Source organism: Odontomachus brunneus, unplaced genomic scaffold, assembly GCF_010583005.1.
Source record: "Odontomachus brunneus isolate Ranch 3 - 2012 unplaced genomic scaffold, Obru_v1 Obru_scaffold_016, whole genome shotgun sequence".
NCBI lineage: Eukaryota > Metazoa > Arthropoda > Insecta > Hymenoptera > Formicidae > Odontomachus > Odontomachus brunneus.
In genome coordinates this window covers 3,115,625-3,135,313 of record NW_022639466.1, presented here as the reverse complement: position 1 = coordinate 3,135,313, position 19,689 = coordinate 3,115,625, and the positions used below count along the sequence as shown (strand labels likewise).

At 37.8% G+C, this 19,689-nt stretch overlaps 1 protein-coding gene across 1 annotated transcript in view; it reads left to right on the top strand.

Annotated features, from left to right (window-relative positions):
- Positions 1-4,357: 4,357 nt before the first annotated feature.
- Positions 4,358-19,689, top strand: part of LOC116841498 (cadherin-87A) — a 38,878-nt gene continuing 23,546 nt past the window's right edge. Inside the window, exon 1 of the mRNA XM_032809502.1 lies at positions 4,358-4,574. The gene's annotated coding sequence lies outside the window, so the exon portion shown is untranslated. The remainder of the gene's footprint in view (positions 4,575-19,689) is intronic.

The following is a 19,689-nucleotide window of genomic DNA, read 5'->3' as shown; positions in this document are numbered from 1 at the left end:
GAGAGAGAGAGAGAGAGAGAGAGAGAGAGAGAGAGAGAGAGAGAGAGAATGCTCCTCGTCGTCATCATCGCTGTCATGGTTGTTGGTGGTCGTCATAGTCATCGTCGCGAGAGGAGGGAGGTCTAGGAAACCACAGCTGCGACCCCGAAGTACCTACCGCGGCGAATGGGCCCGTAAAAAAGTATGGCGAGCCTCGTTGACCGACCTTAAAGTCCGCGATGTATCTATTACGTTCGCTACAATTTCCGGCCGCGCCGGAAGTTCGACGAAGAAAGTTTCCGCGGTGGAGAAAATGCGGTAGGTGGCGAAACGGCGTGAGGGAGAGAGCGATGGGGCGAGAAAGGGGGGTGAGGAGGGGGATAGAGAGAGCGGGCAGACATTTCGTTCGTCCTAACTTGGTAATAGTTTTACGACTTTTCGGGCTTACGAGGTCGAGACCCCAGCCTCGAAGCGTCGAATTAGCGGCCAGGGACCTGCAGCTTCTTTGGGTCCCGAAGTGCCGTGACCCGCCGCGAACAAAGTTTATCCGGCGTTTCCCCGGATAGAGCACGCGATAGCGTGTACAGGGTGGTGACCCACTGGTACGCCGCCATTTCTCCCGTGCACCGATATCTCAATCGATTTGGAATCCATTCGATTCTTTCCTCGTCGTAAGATTGACGAACAATCGTTTATAAAAGGATACACGAGTCGCTTTGATTTTGATGTGTATTGTAGAGCCCGAGGTCCACTCGCGTTTCAAATCTCGCAGAGTTTGAATTTGGTTTCTGGTAACTATAGGACAAGTTTCTCTGACATACTACAATTTTATACTAAATTATGCGGATTATATATATATATATATATATATTTTTTTTTTTTAATTTTTAGATATTTTTCCTTACAAGTAAAGGTTTCGAAGTGATTCACTAGTTTTGGTTCAAAACTTATGCTAACATATTGTATATGGTGTCACAGAATGCAAGTTACAGCCTCATCTTTGCGATATAACAAAATGGCAGTATAATATATTTTTTTATTTTAATTAAAAAATTTATTTAACTCTTTGAAGCATGCAGTTTTCTGTTACTTCAATTTTAATGAAACTCGGTTCTTGAACGTTTTTTGGATCCCTGATTTTTAATCTGAAGTCAAAATTCGAAAATTCAGGATTGTGGATCCAATATAGCGGTCTTGAATTTAAAAAAACTGATTGGATTCAAACGAAACTCGAGGTTTTTTCGATCTCTGATTTCAAATTTGAAATTATAATATGAAAATTCAATACGGCAAAACCAATATAGCCGAATCACATTTGAAAAATAAGTTGAAAAATAAAAAATATATTATACTGCCATTTTGTTATATCGCAAAAATAGGGGTTATAACTTTTATATATATATTAAGAAAAAATATCTAAAAATTAAAAAATATTTATTCAATAGATAACATATTTATTTAAATCAATGACGTGTTATAGAGAATTAAAATTATTCCTTCTTCAGGAAGATATACGTGATAAACATTGAATTTCTTTTTTGGAAAATTCAATGTTTCCTTCGTAAATGGGAAAATTATCATCTCGTGAAGTCTTCATCTTCAAAGTACCCGAAGGATCTCTTTTTGTAAGTCTTAAACGACGTGATGATACAATATCATACAAAAGAGACCGAAAGAAACTCCCGACGTTCTGATATGTTTTCTTCGACGTTCACGAAGCACACGAGTTCACCTTATTGATTGGGCGCATCGCGAAAAAAGGAGCACGAAAGCATTAAGCTCCGGATTTCGAGGCGAAATTGATTACAAACAGATCGGCGGCGATGTCGACGCGCAAAAATCGATTCCCGCGCGACAGACACATCAATCATAATCTGTTCAGCTCGTGTAGCCTTAATCACTTTAATCGATCGCGCAACGACTGCAACCTCACGTGTACGGCACAATGGATGTGCGGTGACGTGCGATGCCGTGTGTCTTGGTGATTGTATCCGCCGATTGAGACTCGATGATCGCTGTCTAATACAAATCTTAATTAATACGTCGCGCATCCTCACGTCAGTCATCGGAATCGAAACTCCGAATATTGGCATGTGTCTCAAGAAATGAGCGTAACTTTGCAATTAGAGATGAGCGCGATAATCGACAACGACGCAACGATACGTCGCTGTAATCTTTCACTCCTAGTCATTTCATTTGCTCACAACCTTTATTTTTCAATTTATTCACAAATAAAAACTTTTCTAGAATTAGAATACATGATTAAACAAAAAATTAGAAATTATAAAAAAATCGCAGTAAACTCTATAGAGACCGATTTTTGATAGTAGTTTAACTTTGAGTTTCAACTTTGAGTTTCAAACATCAAACACATTGTTAGAATAGAGTTTGAACTTAAATCTAAGTTTAATCTACATAGGGAAAAACATTTAAAAATTAACAAACATTTATTCAGGTTGGTATTATTAATATATTTATTTAAATTCTCTTCATTTAAACCGAATATTGTTTATTCAAACCGAATAAACAATATTCGGTTAAATGAAAAGAATTTTGATTTAAATAAATATATGTTAATGATACTCACCTAATAAATATTAATAAATATTATTTAATTTATTAATATATTAGTTAATTTTTAAATATTTTTTCTCAGAGTACTATTGAAAAATCGGCTCTGAGAGAAGCATCATGTGGCGATTCACTTGTGACCTTCTATGTTGTGAAGAATAGTTTGCTTGCAGTGTTTTTATACGTACGATATTAATATCTATACATCATGCGGATATATTTATGCATTATTACAATATTATTATTCCCGCATTACGACACTGTTATATATTATACATTTATACATTATACAGATATTAATTATTCATACGAAACATTCATTTATACGTAACAACAAAAACGAATTTATCTTCGTATGCATATAATTTTTGTGTCAATGTGGAAAATTTGCGACACGCATGTGTGCACGCTTGTTACTGTACGTTATATCGTACCTAAGCGAACTTTGGCCATTATGGTTGGTGAACTTTAATCGTTCGTTACTTGAAAACTGCTACAGCCCCTCTCTCGACATTTTCGTATTAAAATTCTGGTTCCCCAATTTTTCCATAAGAAATCTGGTCTTGAGAGGTTTCCCGCGAGAGTTGGAACGTCCTATGTATACTTATACGCCACATTAAGAGGAAAAATGTCTAAAAGATAAAACATATTTATACGGTACATGTTAATAACATATTTATTTAAATCTAAAGTTCTTTATATTCAAACAAAATAGACCATTGCTTTCTTGAGAAACTAAGGTTTGAAGAAACTGTATATTTTCTTATTTGAAAAATATTTTGTATTAGAATAAGTAAATATGTATTACTAGTACTCACGGAATAAATATTTTTTATGTCTTAATGAGGAATACTAATAACATATTTATTTAAATTTGAAGTTCTTTATATTCAAACAAAATAGATCATTGCTTTCTTGAGAAACTAAGGTTTGAAGAAACTGTATATTTTCTTATTTGAAAAATATTTTATATTAGAATAAGTAAATATATATTACTAGTATTCACAGAATAAATATTTTTTATGTCTTGGATATTTATTTGGGGAATACTAATAACATATTTATTTAAATCTGAAGTTCTTTATATTCAAATAAAATAGGCCATTGCTTTCTTGAGAAGCTAAGATTTAAGAAATTGTATATTTTCTTATTTGAAAAATATTTTGTATTAGAATAAGTAAATATATAGTACTCACAAAATAAATATTTTGTATGACTTGGATATTTATTTGGGGGAGGGGGAGTACTAATAACAAATTTATTTAAATCTAAATTTTTTTACTCAAATAGAATATATACTCGCTTTCGCCAAAGTTTTAAGAAAATGTATATTCTCTTATTTGAAAAATATTTTATATCGGTATAAGAATAAGTATATGTTACTAGTTCCTACCGAAAATAAATATTGTTTATTTCTCAGATATTTTTTCTCTCAGTGCATACACATAAAGCATCGTTCGTACAAGTGTGTACAGCTCTACACGGAGCTTTACTCGCTGAAATCTTTTCGCTCTTATTGTATTATCCGAGAACAATTCGCGTGTCTCGATATCGTATTAGAACTCGTGTACGTTCGTTTGAAAACAAAGGCAGCGGTGGTTCTGGGACACCTTGCATATTTCACTCGCCGTCCCCGAAGCAGTCCCGAAAGCGCGGCTTGCAGCGCGTAAGGGAGTTAACGGGAGGAATAAATAAACCTCCTAAAGTACACACACGGGCACCGAGCGGAAGGGATTTCACGAGCGCGCGATCGATATAGCCAACAATAAACTCTCGAAAACAAACGCTTCTTTCTTGTTGTTCTAGCGGGTAACAACGTGAACGAGCCACCCATCCTGGATGCCTCCGGATACCCGTCGGGCTTGCCGCTCTCGGAATCGACCAAGGTCGGGACGGAAGTGTTCGTCCTGAAGGGCCACGATCCCGAAGGATCGCCCGTGAAATATGGCATACAACTCACGGACCATTTCGTCGTCAACCCGCGCACCGGTGTCATCACTCTGGCGAAGCCGCTCAATCGCGAGGTAAAGCGTCGATCGGTTTACCGGAGAGGCGCCCTTTCACACCGGCGGGAGGGAAAGCCCGCGCGTGAATAGCGTGTGACTTTTAAGTCAACGAATGCGGATCAATATTGCGGAATACATTAGCATGAATGTCGAGCAAATATTGTGCCGGTATAAAATTTCGTGTACAGCGAAAGTCACCTAACGTTAAATTCTCAAATATCTATGTTGTTTTATTAGAGGGAAATGGAATGAATTGTGTGATTGGAGGAGGTTTGGCCGATCCCAGTATTTATTGTTTACACATCTCCTCTAGCGCAAAAACCAGAGATATTTTCAAGTTCAACATGACACGCTCTGCGTATAAAAGGAAAGAATCATAGAAATATCGGTGTATACAATGTACACAATGTAGCCAACGACTATGTCGTCGAAAATATATCCCGATTAAAGATTTACTCCATGGTTCTGATCAGATTGATCTCAAGCACTTGTCTGATTTATAGCAAGGTCTTACTAATAAATAAGATTATTAATAATTAGAGTCAAAACTATGAAACTATTAACAATCTGAATACACATCATTAAAAATAAAGAAAATAGTATAAAATATCATATAAAAATTTTTTTGGAGGAGATTTGGCCGATCCCAATACTTATTCTTTACACAATCTCTTCTAACACGAAAACCACAGATATTTTCAAGTTCAACGTGACACGCTCTGCGTATAAAAGGAAAGAATCATAGAAATATCGGTGTATACAATGTACACAATGTAGCCAACGACTATGTCGTCGAAAATATATCCCGATTAAAGATTTACTCCATGGTTCTGATCAGATTGATCTCAAGCACTTGTCTGATTTATAGCAAGGTCTTACTAATAAATAAGATTATTAATAATTAGAGTCAAAACTATGAAACTATTAACAATCTGAATACACATCATTAAAAATAAAGAAAATAGTATAAAATATCATATAAAAATTTTTTTGGAGGAGATTTGGCCGATCCCAATACTTATTCTTTACACAATCTCTTCTAACACGAAAACCACAGATATTTTCAAGTTCAACGTGACACGCTCTGCGTATAAAAGGAAAGAATCATAGAAATATCGGTGTATACAATGTACACAATGTAGCCAACGACTATGTCGTCGAAAATATATCCCGATTAAAGATTTACTCCATGGTTCTGATCAGATTGATCTCAAGCACTTGTCTGATTTATAGCAAGGTCTTACTAATAAATAAGATTATTAATAATTAGAGTCAAAACTATGAAACTATCAAAAATCTGAATACACATCATTAAAAGTAAAGAGAACCCTTATAGAAATATCATACTAAGAATCATTGATAATTACTTATTTTCAGTATTAAAAATACTGGATAATAAGTAATTATCAATGATTCTTAGTATGATATTTCTATAAGGGAAGAGTATAAAATATCATATAAAAATCTTTTTGGAGGAGATTTGGCCGATTCCAATACTTATTCTTTACACAATTTCTTCTGACACGAAAATCAGAGATATTTTCAAGTTCAACGTGACACGCTCTGTGTATAAAAGGAAAGAATCATAGAAACATCGGTGTATACGATACACACAATGTAGCCAATGTATGTCGTCGAAAATATATCCCGATCAAAAATTCACTCCTTGATTCTGATTAAGTTGATCTCAAGCACTTGTCTGATTTATAACAAGGCCTTACTAATAAGAAGGATTATTAATAATTAGAGTCAAAACTATGAAACTACTAAAAATCTGATTACACGTTATTAAAAAAAGAAGAGTATAAAATATTATATAAAAATCTTTTAAATGAAACTCCTTTATATATTAGGTAGTTACAATGTCAATGATTAAATCAAGCTCTTATATTCAATTTTTATTTCTCCGCGCTGTTTTCTGCTTTGGCTTGTGTCGGCCCAGTTTTTATGATTTTCGACGATGTATTTTTTTCGCTGAAAATTGTATATTCGGCTAGTTTTCGAAGTTTTTTGAGCTTTGAGCGCGCAAGTAAACACATAAAAAATGCACAGGATGTTTATACATTGCTGCTTCGCAACACGTCCAAAGTCCGTTAAAATTCGCGAGGGACACCCGCGAGGGACAGTTTGCTAGTGAAAGAAAATAAGTGAGGAGGTGCGTGAAGAAACATGTGAAACAACGTGTGAAGAACGGTTCTTCGAGCACTTTATTAACCGTTCGTGTGTACGCGATTCAATCAATTGGCGCTGTACACGTCGATTCGATGTCGGTCTGTTAACCAGTGGCGCAAAACAAATGTCGCAATTTTCGTCGTCACATCGTCGGGCTATTCGCGACGAATTTCCAGAGGGAATAATCAGTCGGAGGGGGAGAGAGAGAGGAGGGGACGCCGTCGCGCAATCGGTGCGGCATTTGTGCATCGGCGCCGATGTCGCTCGGTGCGATTAATGTGATTATGATGTCTCGGGACGTAATGCAACTGCGCGCACGGATTTTCGTACGTTGACCCACCGATTCCCCATTGATTTAATCTAGTTAAATAGGTTTGGGACGGCATGCGCGCATGCCCGCACTAATTCCCGAATGTGTATAATACGGGTGTATGTACATTAGGCGAGATTCACGTTGCGACCCTCTCATGGTCAAAATTAATAACCAGCCATACTCGTGGATCCCTAAACTACCCTGTGCAATGAAATTCCATGCGCGTGTAAACAAGCAGCCGATGAAATGCGTCCCGATGTGACTATCAGAGCGGGGACAGTTGGTACGCGCGTTTTTCTTCATTACATCGTGTGCCGCGAGAGAGACCGGGGCTGTATGACCCTAGGGATATGTTGTACAAGTGCTTTTTTTAATATTTTAGTATTTCTCGAGAGAAATAGTGGGTACACAAAATCGCGAAATCGTCCTTTTAAAGAACAAATACTTCTCCCTGAGTTTTATTAAGAGAACTGGAGGATCAGATTACATGAAAATCATATTTGTTTTTTCACAATTTTTTATGACAAACTGAATGAATACGCGAAAGTGTTATTTTGACATATATTTATACAACTTATAAAGAGAAGAAAAATATAATTTTGATGATCAAATACTCAATATAAGTGTAATATAGTACATGCAGTTAAAATATATTTTGTTTTTCTTTTCAAGGTCATCATTTTGTAGTAATATCTTGACTCTCGGTGAAATATTAATTTTTTTACTATAAAAGAACTGAAAATTTAATAATATTCCATTAAGATATTTGCAATTTTGTTAACTTTTACTCAATTTCTATTATAGTGGTTCACACAATAACGACAAGCTTACGGAAATTTTCTACTTAAAATTCAGCTTAATTAAACCACCGAGAGTCAAGATATTACTGCAAAATGACGACCTTGAAAAGAAAAACGAAATATATTTTAACTGCATGTACCATATACTTATATTGAGTATTTGATCATCAAAATTATATTTTTTTTTCTCTTTATATTTTTCTCTTTATATATAAATATACGTCAAAATTACACTTTCGCATATTCAATTAGTTTATCATAAAAAATTGTGAAAAAACAAGCACGATTTTCAGGCAATCTCACCCTCCAGTCCCCTTAAAATCGGAATAATATTATAGTTAAAAAATAGAAAGAAAACTGATTTGGTTTTAGTAAAGTAAATCTTCGATCCTCTCAAAATTTTCTATTAATATTCTTCATCGTATCTAAATAAAATTAAGCGATGAATGAGGATAGAGTGAAATTTCTTGCAAGTATAAATATACTGTTTCTGGTAATAAATGCAATTTTCATTCATAAAATGATTGAAATCGAGCATATGGGCGGACGAGATAAAGTTGGCCCATAATTAAAGACCGGCAAGAGAGCTGTGGAGATTTCTCACGGGGATTCTGAAACTACTAAATAAAACTAAATAAAACTAATAAAAAAAATATATATATATTTGATACGTGGTTTTTTTTATTTACCCCGCGCTACTGGACAACTGAACCTGATACCAAAGCAAGATGGCTACGTTGCTGCGTATTTGTATTTTGGTTATTACTAAACAAAATATACGATTAACAGAGTCGTGGCGGGCATACATAGAAGAACGTTACCTCTATCATGTTTATACAATCAATCATAACAATTAGTTTGCTGAGATGTTGTAACTTCGAAACTCTAAAATATACAGCATCTAACTCTGGTCTCTTCTATTCCCCTGTTCCGCGGAAAATATTACTAACCAAACGCCTTACAGACGCAATAACAAACGCCAAGTGCACAAAATATAATCTAAATGATAGCAGTAATATCTTTATAAAGCAAACAAGCAGCTCGAGAATCTGCTCATTCGGGAATTTTTGTGTATTTGACAAAGTTCTTGTCACTAAATTTATATTAGGAGAGACTTTGGCAAGATCTCCCCCAATTCAGAGAGATATTTTGTCGATGTCCTGTACGTTCCTCCTTGTGTGTGATAAAAAAGAAAAGAAGAAGAGCCGCACGTGCGACATGCGGGTAATTTAGATTTGCGTTTTAATAACAAAGAATTTTACGCGTCGCACGAGTCCGCCATTCAGCAAAGAGCGTGAAAAAAAGGATTTGCAAATTGCATAAGCCAGAGGTGCGCGGCGTTTCTCTCGCAAAGGAAAAATTAGCCAAAGCACGTGCGAAATTCACCCCGACGTTGCAGCGCGCGAGAGGATTTCCGGGTTCATTTGAATGCGTCTAATTATCTTGGCGAAAAAGAAAGAGCGAAAAAAGAAAGCGAAAGATAGAGGGAGATTGAAACAGGTTTGCGCGCAACCGGCTGCTGGTGGCCAGCCCGCAATTTCTCATCTAACGACGAAAAGCTCGTATTTCGTGTTTCCGAAGCGGCTGTCTCGTTCCGTGGGGCGTATCCTTGAATTTAATTAACGCGTCGCTTTGCAACGCGAAAATTACAAAGCGTCGCGCGGTTATCGCTGAAATATTTGGGCAACGTTATACACACGCACACACATACACACACGTATATGCACACAGCCGCATTTATTACGATAATTGCTTTCGACAATAATGGCATGAAGACAATGTCAGCCGTTCCAATTAACATTAACAATGTGTTACCGCCGACAATACCGCTGTTTTCGCCGATATCGATTAAAGAGTAAAGAAAGTATCAGCGCGAGCACCGCGCGACGAACAAACGCGTCACGTGCATTGACGGCTAACCGTGCTGCGTAATGAACATTTGGCGGACTGCTGCCGGAAGTGCAATAACTATTTGCACGGGAACAATTCGAAACAATCGGACGGGTGAAGAATGTTGAAAAAAAAAAGAAGGAAAACACACACAGAGATGTACGAATCGATCGATCCGTTTGATATCTACATTTGTAACATTGCTCTCCCTCGTTCCCTTCCTGCCTCTTCCACTGCCGTGCCCTCGAGTGCGATACTATATTTCTATATTTTTTTTTTTCCCCTTAGTAGTGCATCGGAAGCGGTCTTTTGATTGCGCCGTCGGGATAACGGACGCAGAATTCCTCGACGTTCGCGGGATTAATCGAAACTATTCGCCGGTATAAAGACCGTCAGAGGAATCGCCGTTATTTTGATTTCCGTTTTAGTTTCTGATGGAAAACAACGCTTACGAAAACAAACGGCGCGCCAACTTTGTTTTACGGGGACGATCGGAGCGGAAAATCGCGACGCCGTGCGAAAAGGGGTTGGCGACGTGAAGCGGGACGGATGGAGGGAGGGGCGAGGGGAGGAGGAGAAGAGCTCGGAGCCTCGGGATCGGATTCGATCGTGCGAGTTACATGATTCTCGGCGTCGGGTATGCTGTTATGCCGCGCGCCCGCGATATCCGCGAACGCGAGCGCCGAAGGCGAATTATTGCGCGCGGTCGACGAATCTCTCAGGGAGTCTCTCTCCGCGCGGTGGTGGGCTTGAGACTCCTTGTACCTCGCCGGTCATATCGGATTTGTGACGTCAGTAGCGAGGAATGAGACATGCTGACGAAAGTTGCGTGCCATTTCTGAATAAAGATAAATATGGACGAAGGGACATTTTTTGAGATTGCTTGAGTATTTACTTGTAAAATTGTAAAGGTATCCCTTGATGATCAATAAATAAATATCATTGGGGGATGAATACTCTTTCGATACAAGTTTTCGCTTAGAATATGGGATTACAAGAAACAGGACTTTGCAACTAGACTGTTTTGGGTATTAGCATATCCTCTTTTTTGGTCTCAGAAGAATCCTCTTCAGGCCGCAACGTAAGGAGGATTCCGCTAAGGGTGAGATTACATCTTTTTACATGTATCTTAAACGTCGTCGACACAAATATAACGAACATTATTGCGAATAAATGTTCACCGCGAAATCCCACAAAGAGATTTCCCTCGCATAGCTAACGTAAAGAGATGTTACCTCAAAATTGAATTGTTTTCTTCGCATTTTCACGAATTGATCCCTGAAGTTGCTGATCCGTTATCTCGACTAACAGCTATTCCCTCTTGTACACCGCCGGTGTCGGTGCAATTTACGTCATTTGTACGACGGACTCTCCCTCCTCAGGAACTCGTGAAGCTATTAGCGGCGGCTTATACCGCCTCTTCTCGCTTAAGATGGCTGGAATAACACAGTTGTGATCTCGTAGTAAACGAGCGCGTGGCACTCGCTTTCGTTTGTCTCATCATGGGTCATTGGCGAGTGTCGTGCAAGTTAAATTATCCTGCCAGTTACACGCCGTGTGTAATCAACGCTGCGCGAAGTGTCAGACACGTCGGGCTTAATATCAAGCAATGTATGCTCCGGTATATTCTGCATAAGTACAGAGTGTCCCGGTAAAGATGAGGTGTCTGCGGGAGACTGCAGTGCTCAGGTTCGCCTCTCGCGAGGATGCATTAGCCCGTAAGATATTCCGGTGTACCGAGGGTTTCTTCTCTTTTCTTCGTGGATTTTTCCTACACGAATTCCGTTTGAATTAATTTCAAGTCAATCGATTCCGTGTTGCACGAGGAAAAAAATGTTTGGTTGAATTAACCAAATATCTGATCGAATATGAACGATCCAGAAATTTCGATTGAAGTAACCCGAATTCTGTTTAAGTTAACAAGATGTTTGGTTGACTAACCAAACATGTCTAGTTATTTAACAGACATGTTTGGTTAGTCCACCAAAACTCTTGTTAACTTAAGCAGAATTCGGGTTTCAATCGGAATTTCTGGATCGTTCATATTCGACCAGATATCTGGTTAATTCAACCAAATCTTTTTTTCCGTGCATATAATATCGCTTTCACTTCACTTTCAAGTCAACACTTCCTCAACTGTCTTTTCCCGTTTTTTTTTTCTAGCAAACGATTCGCTTTTATTTCTTTTGCTTCGGAAGGGGTCAAATAGCGTTTGGAAGAAAATATTTTGTAACGAGCAATCTTTAGAGAAAAACACGTTGTGACTAAACATCTTCTAGAAGAAGGAGAAAAGTTTGAAAAATTCAGGAGATGTCTGAACATCAATTCGCGCGCGTTGTGTTTTGCAAATGATAGAACGATCGAGGCTGAATAACGGAATGGAAGTTGCCGCAAGTTATGTTAATAGCAACGAAGAGAGACAGAGCGACGTTGTGGCCGGCAATGTCGGCCGTATATCTGCAAATACACACCCGGAGCGATCGAATTCAGTGCCCGGGGCTGACGAATTCAGGCCTGTTGATCATTCAGCGAAGTTTTCTCATGAGGTCACGCAATTTCAGCTTATTGCCGGCGTTATCAGCTGGATGGTATCATTAACCATCGCTGGAAATGCGCTCGCCGAGGGCGCGCTCGAAATAAACGCACCGACCAGCAGCGAAGCTGACTGTTAACTCGAGTTGTTGACTGAGGCATACGTGACGTTGCTAATCGAAAGCGATCGGATGGCGTTTTCGGCCGTATCGAGGACTGCTACGTGATATTTTTCGCCCGGCGGAATTGCGAAACTCCGAGATCGATTTCATTTCGCTCGGCTCCGAGAGAACGTGCCGTTTATGCGAGAGGAAAAAAACGTCTGCGGATATTTCAAGTCCGAAACAGATATAAAGACAGGTGCATCTGCTCATCGAGCTCGATTTGGTCGAGCAATCACGAAAGAAAGTGATTCGGGTTTACCAAAATTTTTATTTTCAATTTCATTGTGAAGGTCTGCATTATCTGTCGATAAAATTATCGGAATGAGAATCATTACTTCCGTTTGATATATATTTTCCTGTTAAATTTATTTAAAAAATATGTATAACAAAAAGGTTGTGTTACAAAATGGCAATAATTCCTTTGTGTGTTTTACAAAATGGCAATAATTCCTTTGTTTTGTTTTCTGTTTTCGATGTAACGAGTTTTGCCTGCATACAATTCTAAAAATTTGGCCTATATAATTAATTAATTATTGTTTCGGAGCGATGGAGAGTTCTCGAAGGTTTATCGAGGCTGGCGTTCTCTTTTGTCAAGAGAGGTTGAAGAGGGAAGAGGTCGCCGCGCTTTTCAGCTATAAACTCCGCCGCAATTTTCAAGCTGCACAATGTCGATAATTATTGGTTTCTGTATTATAATTTCTGTTTTTTCCTTTTAAATTCATTAAAAAAATACATACAGAACAAAGAAATTATGAAGAGACAAAACTTGTTTTAAAAGAGCAGATTATTTTTATGTTCGGTGTAACAAGTTTTGCCTGCACACAAGCTTAATTTCGCCCTGTATAATTAATTAATTATTGTTTCGGAGAGATGAAGAGCTCTCGGAAATTTATTGGGGTTGGCGCTCCCTTTTGTCAAAATAGAAGGTGAAGGGGGAGTACGTCGCCGCGCTTTTCAACCATAATTTCCGCCACAATTCTGAAGCTGTACAATGTCGATAATAGGATTGAATGTCATAATTTCTGTGTTCTTTTTCCCTTTAAATTTATTAAAAAAATATATAGAACACACACAAAAGCAAATTATGAAGAGACCAACCTTGTTGTTTTACAAAATAGCGAGTGATTTTTCTATTCGGTGTAACCAGTGCCTGCACACGAGCCTAAAAAATCTCCTTTGTATAATTAATTAATTATTTTTAGAAAGATGCAATAAGCTCTCAGAGGTTTAGCAAGGTCGGCTTTCCCTTTTTTCAAAATGGGAGAAGGCTGAAGGAGAGGGAGGTGGCGTTCACTTTTATCAAAACAATAGAAGGGGGAGAGGGGAAAAGGCGCCGCGCTTTTCGGCTATAAATTCCGGCGCATTTATGCAGAGGCGCCTTCGCCGTATAAATGAAAAAGACGCGCGCGAAAAGGATACGGACTTTCCCATTTCAGGCACGTACCGACCGTAGCTTTCAACTTTTCAACTAATCCCGAAGCGAGAAAGGCCGCGGGAGAGGCGAGAAAGATCGGGAATCGCGAGGCAGAAATTTCGGCTCTGTCAGCCGGTGCATCGGCCTCATATTCGTTGCCGGAATGACAAGCGGCATACGAATGGCGCGGCGCCGTGTGTCGCGATCGTCTTCAACTTTCGGAAAACTGGCGTTCGTGACCGTGCCGGCGGCTCGTACGGTCGGCGAATGGTTGCGAGGAGATGAAACAAGCGTGTATCGCGCCAACACCTCTGAAGAGCACCTCTGAAAGTCAGAAAGAGGCGCGGAAGACACCGGCGACAGAAAAGGACAGGGGAGATTTTCCGGGCCTCCATCCCCCTAACTATTAACCCTTTCAGGACGGGGAGTTGCTCGGGGAGATAGAAATTATAGAAAAGTACGTATTCTATGGGTTTTTGGGGTCGTTGAATTCGAATCTGGTCTTAGATTTTTAAAATTCTGTGATTCAAGATGGTGGACCCAATATGGCCGAAAGAATGATAAATAATATGAGTATCACTCAATTTCCGTGAAATTTGAACTATGAAACTTTTCAAAAATACTTCTTTGAGAACTGAAATCGAATATTTGAAATTCAAAATGCCGACCAAGGAAAAAAATTTTTATATCTGACCCAACCTACTAACTAAAGTTTGGGTGGTACTGATGAGCTCCAAGAAGGGTGAAACTGGAAATCAGTCAAGATTTTCACTAATTCAAATTTAGAGAGTATGAAGTTCCACGGAATTTGAGTCATATTTACATAATTTGGCATCTTGAAAATCGCCATATTTGATCGGCTATTTTGAATTTTACATTTTTTACTTCAAATTTGGAAAGAGCACCCCAAAAAACTTCTACATATCAATCTTTGTGAATATCGGATCGATAGTTTCTGAAATACGTGTATGAAGGCCGTAAAGCATCAAAAGATGTTTCTCGTCCTGAAAGGGTTACCATTGCTTATGTTAACTTCGCGCTTGATTAATCAACCTCAGTCGTTTCATTATTTGCAAAAGATGCACGGAGGAAACTGTCACAGTTTCTACGTCCGTATATTCTATAATTAAAGAACATTTGTGTAATTCCAAGTTGAATAGATATTACATTAAAAAGTTGTTATAGATATGTTGCTATCTCTCTGTTGAACCTGCTTGGACAAATGATATTCTTAGTATTTTCTACATGTAGTATTTTACGAACTCTGATTTTCAATCTTAAAACATCTTGAACTTTTCGAGCTCTTTTTCTAGAAAAAGATATTTTTGTTTGGTTGCAAGAAGAAATATCTTTTTCTAAAGATTATTTGCTTTAAAATATCTTTTCAGCGTGTCTACGTTGATTAATGACTTCGCGTGTGAGAATAGTGAAGTAATTTTGAGACAAACGTTAATGGCTTACTTTTTCAATCTGCCTATAAAAATGCCGCAGTATACTAAAGGCAAATAATAAAAAAGAAATAAAATATCTATATTAATATGCATATATATATTTTTTTTAGGTTAAAAAGAAGTGCTTTTTGAGTGTGAACAAATATACATTTCTTGAAAATCTCAACTTTTCACGAAAAAGCAATTGTTTATTCAATCTAAACAAAAGTATTTCGATTCAAATAAATTGTTAGGATCTTCCTGTCGAAACTGTCGGAAGTAATAATTAAAGCAGCCTGCCAATAACTCACACACATTGGAAAGCACTGCATATTGAAGTGCTCGTAGGAGCCAGGAAAATCGATATTCTATAATTAGTTCGAGATGCGGTCAGTTATTCTGGTGCATGTAAATCTATTATCGTATACGCTGTTCAGAACATATTGTAGGATAAGATACGGTATATATTATGTAAATATTATGTACGAAGTCTCTTCGTTTACTTCGCGCATATCTATTCTCGTTTTAATTCGTCATCGTCTAAGCAACATATGAATCCGACCTAATATTTGACAACCCGAACAATGTCGAACGGTTTAAGCTAGTCTCTGATAACTTTAATAACAATATAAATATTTGATAAAATTTCTCTAACATAACTTCAATAATATCAATAATAATAACTAGTTCTAATACGGCTTCGACATTGTTTATGCATGCGTTTCTAAACATATAATGTAGCTTAATTAAATATAAAATATGATTGTGTAATATAATATGTAATGTAAATTTAATGTATTGAGATATAATTTATAATAATGTAATTTAATGGCGCGAACGGAACGCGTTATGCAGGGACGAATTATAGCGGGGATTTCCGAATCAGCGTAAGGGTGTTCGGACAATGTTCGGGTGCCGTTCGAATCTCCGCCGTGAGAGATTAACGACTGCCGCCCGCATCGCGTGGCAATATTTTTCTGGCGATCCAACTGCAATTTAATCGTATTCCCATTACGAAGTTTTCTGGCTTCTAAAGTGGAGGAATGGTCTTTATCCCCTAATCCTTATCCCCCGGAGTCGTTCCGATCCGAGTCGCGCCGAGTAAGTTCCGACCGTAGATTACGGCCGGTAATAGCGCCGTTTCTTATTTCCATTCGTTATCGATGATTATGCCCGCCGATTAATGGATACGGCGCTTATGCCGCGCATGCCGCGAACTTTTGCGAACTGTAACGTAACGTCGAGAGCGCGTCCCGCTAACAAAATCACTTTCCGATAGACGTAAATCACGCGAGCCGCTCTCACTCGGGCCGCTATTGTGGAAGTATTACTCGCCAGTCGAATGCAATTCCGATTGCCGTTATATTATATCGTGCTTTAACGTGACCCCTCGCATATAATATCGTTTATCACTTATGCCCCATTGGATGATACCGCGATTCTTCACGCTGCGCTCTTTGTGCCCTCCTCCCCGCCTCCTCCCCGTCGCGAAATGAAAAGCGCGGGGCGCAAAGTGACAGAGGAAAGTAATTTGATGAATCTGCCGCTTTTGCGCGCGGCACGTTGAACGCCATGCACATGTATAATATAGTACGTGAGACTCGTCTCAAGAATGGACTCAGAACTAAAGGAGACTGGAGAGTCAGATTGTGTCAAAATCGTGCTTGTTTTTTCACAATTTAATAGTAATAACCAAAATACAAATACGCAACAACGTAGCCATTTTGCTTTGGTATCAGGTTCAATTGTTCAGTAGTGCAGGGTAAATAAAACTACGTATCAAATATATATATATATATATATATTTTTTTTTTTTTTTATTAGTAGTTTCAGAATCTCCGTGAGAGATCTCCACAGCCCTCTTGCCGGCCTTTAATTGGACCAACTATATCTCGTCCGCCTATATGCTCAATTTCAATCATTTTATGAATGAAAATTGCATTTATCACTAGAAACAGTATATTTATACACTTGCAAGAAGTTTCACTCTATCTTCATTCATCGCTTAATTTTATTTAGTTACTTCGATCGAAGATTTACTTTACTAAAGCCAAATCAGTTTTTTTTCTATTTCATAACTATAATATTATTCCGACTTTAAGGAGACTGGAAGGTGAGATTGCCTGAAAATCGTGCTTGTTTTTCACAATTTTTTATGACAAACTGAATGAATATATGAAAGTTTTATTTTAACGTCTATTTATACAACATATAAAGAGAAGAAAAATATAATTTTGATGATCAAATACTCAATATAAGTGTATGGTACATGCAGTTAAAATATATTTCGTTTTTCTTTTCAAGGTCATCATTTTGCAGTAATATCTTGATTCTCGGTGGTTCAATTAAGCTGAATTTGAGGTAGAAAATTTCCGTAAGCTTGTCGTTATCGTGTGAACTATTGACAAAACTTGTGAAAATATTTAATTTTGAAATATTAATTTTTTTACTATAAAAGAACTGAAAATTTAATAATATTCTATTAAGATATTTGCAATTTTGTTAACTTTTACTCAATTTCTATTATAACGACAAGTTTACGGAAATTTTCTATCTAAAATTTAGCTTAATTGAACCGAGAGTCAAGATATTACTGCAAGATGATGCCCTTGAAAAGAAAAACGAAATATATTTTAACTGCATGTATCATATACTTATATTGAATATTTGATCATTGAAATTATATTGCTCTTCTCTTTATATGTTGCATAAATACACGTAAAAATAACACATTCGCATATTCATTCAGTTTGTCATAAAAAATTGTAAAAAAACAAGGCAATCTGACCTTCCAGTCCCCTTAAGGACAACAAGGAGGTTCCTACAAACTTACGATTGATCTTGTTTGCTTGGGATCATAGAGTTCTGTGTCTCAATCTTATTCCGTTTTGTATTTCTTAAGCTGACTCGTTCAGTGAACTTGTCTGATAAAATTAATCCTCTTGTTCCTCTTCCAAGTTTTCAAATGCAGCGCTGAATATTTTCGCTAATTTGACAGAAAAATGCAATGAACCGATCATAAGTAATTGGCGTTCTCTTTTCTTCAAATAAATCCTTTAGCTTCTTTAACTTCTCTTCTTCTCTTTCTAAAATAAACTTATTCTCATATAAGATACATCTTTCTGTTATTGTTAATGACGGCGTTTTAATTTTTTCAATTGATAAACAGCTCATCAATTCTTCCTACAAATATTCCAATAAAATTTCCTTTTTGTCCTTTTGGTCAGGAGATATCTATAAATTGATACACACAATATTGATTTAATAAATATAATGTGAGAAGATTTGACAAAACACACGTGCGGACTCATTTTTATTACGGCGTATTACGAAGAGATGTAATCCAAGAGAATAAGAAGGGGAAGAATGATTAACTAGTATTAGTTAATCCATGCAGGCTGTCAGTCTCTGCAGGCCTCGAGAGTGAATTATTACTGTTCAGTGCGGCCGCGTCAATCAAATGTCCCCGCTAAAAAATTGCGTCGGGTGTAATATCGACAAACGAGCAATTAATTTTATCTCAATTTCGCACTGCCATGAAAGCTTCCTCGAACCATCAACTTTTCTATGAAAACATTCAAATATATTTCCGTCGCGCTTGATTTTGTCGGGAACGCTAAAACACCAATATAAAAGTGTTGCGGGAATATAAAAGTCCTACTTCGTCGAAAATTGTGTTATCATTCGCGAGCAACAACAAATGAGACACCTGACCCGAATGCGGTCTCTTCTCTGAAGCTTCAAAAATTACTTTCGCTTCTTTTAGCGAAAATATTCAGCTAATGTAAGCATGTTTTATTTTAGAATATACAAAAGACACGATCTCTCAGTAATCATCCGTACGAACGTCGAACAGATTCTGCATCTGCTTATGTATTCTTTTTGTATGTATTTTTATATTCTTTATGTATTCTGTATTTCTCTATTCTGTATGTTTTCTGTATTGATTCTGTATTTAAAAACGGCATATTTGCGTTTTCTTCCACGATAAAAATTATTTTATTCTCGTCGTGATGTTGAAATGTCGCACTGTGTGTTCTATTTTGCTCAGGAGAAGCGAACGATAATGAAGTTTAATATGCGCAGGATAAGGAGTCGGAGGGCACGGCGAAAATTCAGCCGTCTGCAGAGCGCTCTGTCTTCTCATCGCGCTGCGGTCCCTTTGCCGCAACGGAACAAACAGAAACGCATTTACCACAATTCACCCTACGATCTGGCTCACCCGCTTTCCACTCGCGCGTCGTTGATATCCCCGCCATTACTTATGGTACCGTGAAGACTGCTTGCAGAGGTGACCCGTTGAGCACGTGTAACTTCATGAAAGCGTTTACGGTGCGCGCGACAAACGCGCACGGCGGCGACCAGCTGCATACATTACGTGTACAAGGTGTTCCAGATTCGTCTCCGCAACGTTCGTG